Source organism: Lissotriton helveticus, chromosome 3_1 (genome assembly GCF_964261635.1).
Source record: "Lissotriton helveticus chromosome 3_1, aLisHel1.1, whole genome shotgun sequence".
NCBI classification, from domain to species: Eukaryota; Metazoa; Chordata; class Amphibia; order Caudata; family Salamandridae; genus Lissotriton; species Lissotriton helveticus.
The window spans coordinates 1,232,163,419-1,232,169,418 of record NC_136061.1 but is presented as its reverse complement, the minus strand read 5'-3'; positions in this window follow the sequence as shown (position 1 = coordinate 1,232,169,418).

Sequence of the window (6,000 nt, the reverse complement as noted above, 5' to 3'; positions counted from 1 at the left end):
GGCTTGGGCCATCAAATTAAACGAGAGTTTGTGGCAAAGGAGCTTGAAAGGTATTAACAGATGTGATATTTTTACAGGAGACACACATGAGGGGTAATCATGCACCAGAATTAGGACGGTGTAAATATATGGTTGTCACTCACAGGATTTACTAGAGGCTCCAGAGGGACGGCTATCTTGGTGAAAAATTCCCTACCGGTCCAGGAGGCGAATGTATGGACAGATTCTTTGGGACTGTTGCAGGAATTCTGCACATACACAGAACTATGCACAGGAAAACAGGACCTAAGTGTCTAGGGGTGTACCAACATACCACATCAGTACCAAAATCCCAAACCGGCTAGCTCTAGTGTCTCATTCATTTTCAAAATATCACAGAACTACAAATGATTAGACAACCCAGAACACAACACTCCTGAATCTCTCAGGAATCGCAGGAGCCAGACGTACTCTTTCGCTCACTCACTGGTACTTGTCCACAAAGAGAATAGGCAGAGTCACTAAAATAGTTCAAAATGTTTATTTTAACTATCTTGCTCTACAATACAGTATACGTGTCACTACTACCAGCAAAATGTATAAACTCAGCACAGTTAGCATGGTTAGAATTCCATACAATACAAAAGGAGAAGTCATTTTACAAAGACTGTGGAAACTAGGGCATTTAGTCCTAAACATCCTCCCCTTGACTAGGAGAAGTTTATTTTATATGAAGGAAGATCTCTGTGCTTTGACAGCAGACCCCATACCTTAAAGCCTGGATGTAAGGTTTACATCATAGGAACAGTGGAGCTCTTCTCCATGGATCGGCTTTCTTCAAGTGTGTTAAAACAACATGCAACAACGTAATATCAAAGCACGAATCTTCAGTACTTCAGCTGTGTGCAGCATGGTATGTCTAGGTGCTTTACTGACCAGAACAGAATAACAAGGGGTGTTGTTTATCGACCTTGCACGTCATGTTCAGACTAAACTCATGAGAACGCGAAAGGCAGCCCCTCTCATGTGAAGGGCACAAACAGATTCTTGAAAAAACAAAGTCATGTAGTAACGTGCGCAAAAGAAGCATCATGGTAGCAAAGCTAATGATACTTTAGCAATGTCGACAATGTCCCTAAGGGCCATGTAACAGGACAGTATGCAATGGTCCTGGGGATTGGGAGGGGGAAACACTGGCATTTATTAATGTGCACATCTCTCCTGGGCTGCAAATGGAATTGTTCCGTAACCAGGGATGCGTTCCAGCAGACATCCCACAGGTGACTGGGGGGCGACTTTAATACCCACAACTGAACCAAACGTACACAAGGTAGGTACAGCAATCTCAAGTAGGGAAGTTAGAGGGTTTTTTCCAGGCACTGGGTCTGGCAGATATTTGGAGATCAATACATGGTCAGACCATGGTTATACTTATTATTCAGGGATCCATAACACACAATCCCGAATAGACTATTTTTCACCCAGACCTATTCTTCACAGATTTACAGGTGCAGACTATAGGGCATGGGGAATCTCTGATCACTCCCAATTGGATATCACATTTGCCACGCCACACTTGAAGGGATACAGCAAATGGCAGCATGGCGCCTCACAAACCCCTTGGAGGTTTCCTGATTGACCAGGGTCACAGAATTATATTTTGCAGAAAATACTGATTCAGTGGACAACATCCACACTGTGGGAGGCCTATAAGGTTACTATAAGGGGGGACATAAAAGAGAGAGGGAACTGGACTGTTTGGAGGCAGAAAGGACCACCAACTCCTAAAAGACAAGCATGCCCACCCCAACAGAAACGCTTACCCAGAAGTTGGTCTGGAAAAGGGAGGAATATCGAGCCTTGGTAACCAATGAGGTTAAACAGTTGTGCATGACCCGACAAATAAGGATATATGATGGCAGGAGACATGGCGGGAAAGTTTCTAGCATGGCTGGCAGCTAGGAATGTGGTTAATTTGCACATTAGTGAGATTATAAGCCACACAGAAGAGAGGGTCCAAGGCAGAGAAGGAATAACGGAGGTAATGGTGAAACATTTGCAGTGCTTCTACTTGGGGAGGTTGCCTGTCCAGGGTTCAGATCTTCAGGACTTAGTCAGGGACTGCCCCTGTAGGACACTGGGACACCAGAAAGCATTAGAGTTGAAAGAAGACTTAACTGAGGGCAAGTATAAACCGCGCTTTCATAGCTGCAGGCTGGGAAGGCCACCGGCCTGAATGGACTCCCAGTGAGGCTCATTAGGAAACTGTCCACTTAAATTGCAACCTCGCTGCATAAGATCTATGAAGAGACCCACCGGACTGCGGCACTCACACATGATTTGAGGATGACAACTGTGATACCTATCCTTAAACCAGGGAAGCACCCAGATAAATGGAACTCCTATAGGCCTATTTCCCTCCCCAATGCAAACATCAAAATTCTGGCCAAGGCTTTAGCCAACAGGTGGAAGGGCATTTTATTGGACCTGGCCTACCTGAACCAGAATGGGTTTATGCCTCATAGATTTATCAGACTTAGGGCCTTATTTATATCTACATGGAAGGGTTCATCAGTCACAATGGTGAAGAATATCCCATCCGCTGAAATATAAATCCTATTATATCCTATGAGATTTATATTTTGGCGAATGGGATATCCATCACCTTTGTGACAAGTAACCTGTTCGCCAAGATTTAAATTGGCCCTTAATATTTGGCTACTTCATAATAATATTGCAGATTTAAGGGCAGTAGGGGTGACGTTAGTAGTGGTTTGCCTTGACGCTCATAAGGCCTTCGGCTAGTAGTGGGCCTTCCTGTTTGTCAGCCTGGAGAAGATGGGGTTCAGGCTGGAATTTGTGGCATGGGTCCACCTACTCTATACAAATCCTAGGGTGCGGTTCAAGGTAAGTGGGGGTCCTCTCCTCTGACTTCCGAGTTCGGAGAGGAGGGAGGCAGGGCTGTCCTCTGTCACTGATGCTGTTTGCATTGGCAATAGCACAGCTCGCCAAATGTGTGTGAATTGATGCCCAAATAGACTGTTGAAGTTGGCATCTTTAATGGAAAGTTCGCATCTCGCTCTATGCGGATGACATTCTGTTGTACTTAGCAAACCCTGACCAGAACCTAGGTGAAATATTTGCAATTTATGGGAGGTACACCGGGCTGAAAATGAATTATTTGTGAAAAGTCCTTGATCTTTCCCACAGGTATATGTAGGGTACAGTTGATGATCGAGCAATGGCATTTCAAATATCTGGGATTATGTGTTTCCAGTGGGAAGGTCTCCCACAAAGAGGATAATCTAGTACAGCTACTCTGGAGATTGAAGACGGATCTTAAACACTGGGGCGTTGCGGCTCTCCTTGACTGGTAGAGTGGCATTGTATAAAATGGTGGCCCTGCCTCGATTTATGCACATTCTCCAAATCAGCCCGAATGGCATACCCAAGTCATTTTTTCAGGCCATAAGTGCATTGTTAAGAACACCGATAATAGCACTATTGACTCTTCAGCTCTCTATGCACCAGGGGGGCATAGTGCTCCCGAATGCACAACAATACTATTAGGCTTCTTATGACAGCATAGTTAATGAATGGGTATATGCACAGTTGGATGAGCCAGCTTTTTGCCTAGATTGGGAGGTGTTGGGGAAGAAAGGGTATTAACACTTGCTGTATGGTGGGCACTTACTGTCTTGCTGAATAAAGAAATGGGCTGGCACTAGCAACTTACACTGAAAACCCCTCTCTGACTCCGCATAAAACTAGGTGCAGTAATGTGCCTTTTAGGCTTTCGGAAGTGGAATGTTATAGGTGTCACTACCCTAGCTTGGGTGTGGAAGGGGAGGTCTGTTTGACAATCTTAGGGTGAAATGCGATATGCTGGCCTCCCAAGCATTTAAGTACCTCCAATTGTGACACACGCTGAAAGCAGAGGTGCCGCCGGATTAGGAAATTATGGAGACCTCTACCATGGAGTAAAGACTGTTGGATGGCCCAGTGCTCACTAAGGCGATTTCCCTTACATTTCAGACACTATTCAGAAACACGCAACGTGACCTAGAGGCTCTAAAGGTCAGATGACAGAGAGATGCGGGAGAGATAGACGATGATGACTGGGGGATGCATTGCAATTCCCCATAATAGTAGCTACCAAGGTCCACTACTGACTGATACAGCTTAAAATACTATATCAGGTATACTACACAAGAGTCCTTCTGCATAAAATCGGGAAAATTCTTAATTAGAGGTGCCTACAGGCTGTGGGCACTGGGCACATTTATCCATTCATGGGGGCACTGACCATGTCTCCTCCCATATTGGGAAGGGGTGACACAATGTTTAGAGGGTGCCACAGTAATACAGCTAAAACCTGGGGTACAGTTGGTACTGTTGGAGATTTGGAGTGAGACTCCTCACATGGGCTTTCTTCTGGCCAAGAGGGTACTAGCGCAAAATGGGGTTCCACTGAGCTATCAAAAGGGGAGTTTGGAAATGTGAAATTAATATTTGATATTTTCAAGTAATGATAATCTATGAGGGGAGCGGTTGCCCCAACAAGTATGACAAAATATGGAATGAGTGGATAGGAGTGGACTAACTCAGTACGGCAAACCATAGGAGACATAGAGGGGATGGGGGAATGGCCCAGGCTAATTCTTAGACAGTATTCAATGCACACAGAAAACAGCAGCATACATATTATTGATCGGTGTGCCCACTACCATCATTAGGGTGATGGGTGCAAAGGAAGAAGGATAGTTGACTTCAAGAGGAGGTGGGTTAGTGGGGGGAAATTATTGATCATTGTAAGAGAATATCATGATGTTTTGTAAATCAATAAAATGCATTTTTAAAAAAGAATTGCCAAATGTGAGTTGACATCAAGACTGGTGCAAATTAAAAGTATACAACAATACCATAGAATCCGTGGGTCCCTAGAAAAATTATATATACACAAACAAGCTCTCAGGAATCCTGCTGCGTAAGACTTACAGGTTGTACAAGTAGGGCTTCTTTGACCCCAAGGTCCCTCAGCAGGAAAGTGGACTTTATCCCCCAGCCAATATTGCGCCAGGAGCCATGTATGCAGAGTGGTGGAGACAGGGAGCGTGTCTCCAAAGACTTCTTATCAATCTTACTGTGTGGGATTTAAATGAAGTAAAGGAGGGGTTGTTGTATGTTATTTAAATGTATATTATGCTCGGACGCGATGACATATATATATATATATTGCAGGCTCACTTTCCGTCAGCTTCCTTCACTCATGACCTGGTGCTTGTAGGCCGGGTGACGGACACCACGCTGGTCTCCCGGACCTTGGCTTAGTTTGTACAAAGATAATTGGAAAAACAGAATGTAGCAAGTAAATCAATTCTTATAAGCCAATGTCTATAAGGTGGACTACATAGCAATACACACACAATACAGAAAAAGCACAAAATGTCTGATATAAAAATATATATTATCTATTTATTTTTTCATATTTTTGCTTTTTATATATAAGAATTTGATAACAATTTAAATACAAAATGATCAAAAAAAGTACAAGATTATACAGACACAAATACAAAAAACAGAAAACAATGTCAAATGACCAGTTGGTATTGGGACTATTGACGTTGGCAGTGCGGTGAGATGGAACACTACGCGCGTTTCGGCCACAGCCTTCATCAGGAGACCATCATTTTCCACCAAACAACAAAAAGAATATTTTTTTTTAATTGTATTTAGGATCAGAGGAGAAATACAGTGTAAATGTATTCAAAATATGCTGACATCTTCTTATATTTGCTTTCGTAGACTGCGTGGATTGGCTATCATCAGAAAATATTCTGCTTTATGCCGAAGCTCCCTCTAGGGGCTGATAGGAGAGGCGTCTTCATAGAATAAAAACATCTTTTATATAGCAAGGTTCTGTTGAAAAAATAATAAATATTTCGATGTATTGGGGGTTCTGTTAGGGATTTACTCTGCTATATGTCGAAGCTCCCTCTAGGGGTTGATAGGAAAAACGTC